Source organism: Chiloscyllium punctatum, chromosome 36 (assembly GCF_047496795.1).
Source record: "Chiloscyllium punctatum isolate Juve2018m chromosome 36, sChiPun1.3, whole genome shotgun sequence".
NCBI lineage: Eukaryota > Metazoa > Chordata > Chondrichthyes > Orectolobiformes > Hemiscylliidae > Chiloscyllium > Chiloscyllium punctatum.
This window is the reverse complement of record NC_092774.1, coordinates 29,707,251-29,708,701: the sequence shown is the minus strand read 5'-3', so window position 1 is coordinate 29,708,701 and position 1,451 is coordinate 29,707,251.

Below are 1,451 nucleotides of genomic sequence, written 5' to 3'. Positions count from 1 at the left end.
CATCAGCCATGATTAAGTGACAGAATGGACTCAATGGGCTGAATAGCCTTACTTCCACTTCTATGTCTTATGGTCTTAATTCATTGATGTTGACTAGATATTCTAAATTAATCTAGTCCCAAATGCCAGCACATGGCCCATACCCCTCTGAACCCTTCCTATTCAGAAACTATCCAGATGCCATTCACATATTGTAATTGTACCAGCCTCCACCATTTCCTCTGGCAGCTCATTCTTTACGCTCACTACCCTCTGAGTTAAAAAGTTGCCCTTAGGTTTCTTTTAAGTCTTTGCTCATCCACCTCACCCTAAAGCTATTACACGTTAGTTCTGGACACCCCGAAACCCAGGGGACAATATCTCGTCTATTTACCCAATCCATGCCTTTCATGATTTTATAAATGTATACAAACACATTTGCCACACTCGGGAAAACAGCCCAAAACAATTCAGCTCAAACCCTCCAACACTGGCAGCATCCTTGTAAATCTTTTCTGAACCCTTTCAATTTTCACAACGTCGTTTTGATAGGAGCAAGAGCAAAAGTGGCCTAACCAATGTCCTGTACGGCCACAACATAACCTCCCAACTCCGATACTCAGAGGATTGGGAAAGTTGTATTTTGTGGGTCTTGAAAACTGGGAAAGAATGGAAGTATAACCTGAACTTTTGAGGGTCAGCTTGGAAGCATCAACACTTCGGGGGGGGGGGGGGGGGGGGGGGAAGTGCAGAAAGAAGAGGTGAGGGAAGGAAGCCAAATGTGCTGCAGCCAACACGGAGCAACAACAGAGGATGTAAAACTGTTGCAGCCAGCTTGAAGCTGCAATGTGGATCATTGCACGTGCTGTACTTGAACCTGATGCATTTATTTGTGGGAATCAGATGCATTTTAAAAATAAAAATAAAGTATCTCCCCCTCCCCAATTGCTATCATCCGTCCCTCCTCACCCGGGTAATTAAGACACATACCTGAGTTGGCAGAGTAGATTCCCTCCTTGAATTCACTCCAGTTGCTACAAGTGAACAGATTACCCCCTCCCTCTCTCCCTCCCAGGATGAGGAGTTGCCCAGAGGAGGGTGTTTCACATTGAAACTGATACGGCCACTTCCGCGTTGTGATGTCAAAAAAGGGGCAGGGAGCGGGAACAGGCCGACAGCGGAATTCTGCAGCAGATGGAAGGAGAGCAGTTTGCAAAAATCCCTTCCCTTCAAAGAATCCTCACAGTGTGGAAGCAGGCCACTCGGCCCAACAAGTCCAAACCAATGCTCTGAATGGTAATTCACCCATATCCCTCCCCTTATTGCCCTACATTTATCCCAGAGTAATACACCGAACTTACACATCCCTGGACACTATGGAGGGAATTTAGCCTGGCCAATCCACCCTTGAAGATCTGGATCCCAGGCGGGACCCCTCCGTCTCGAGATCGGTCAAAGAACAAACGGAATGC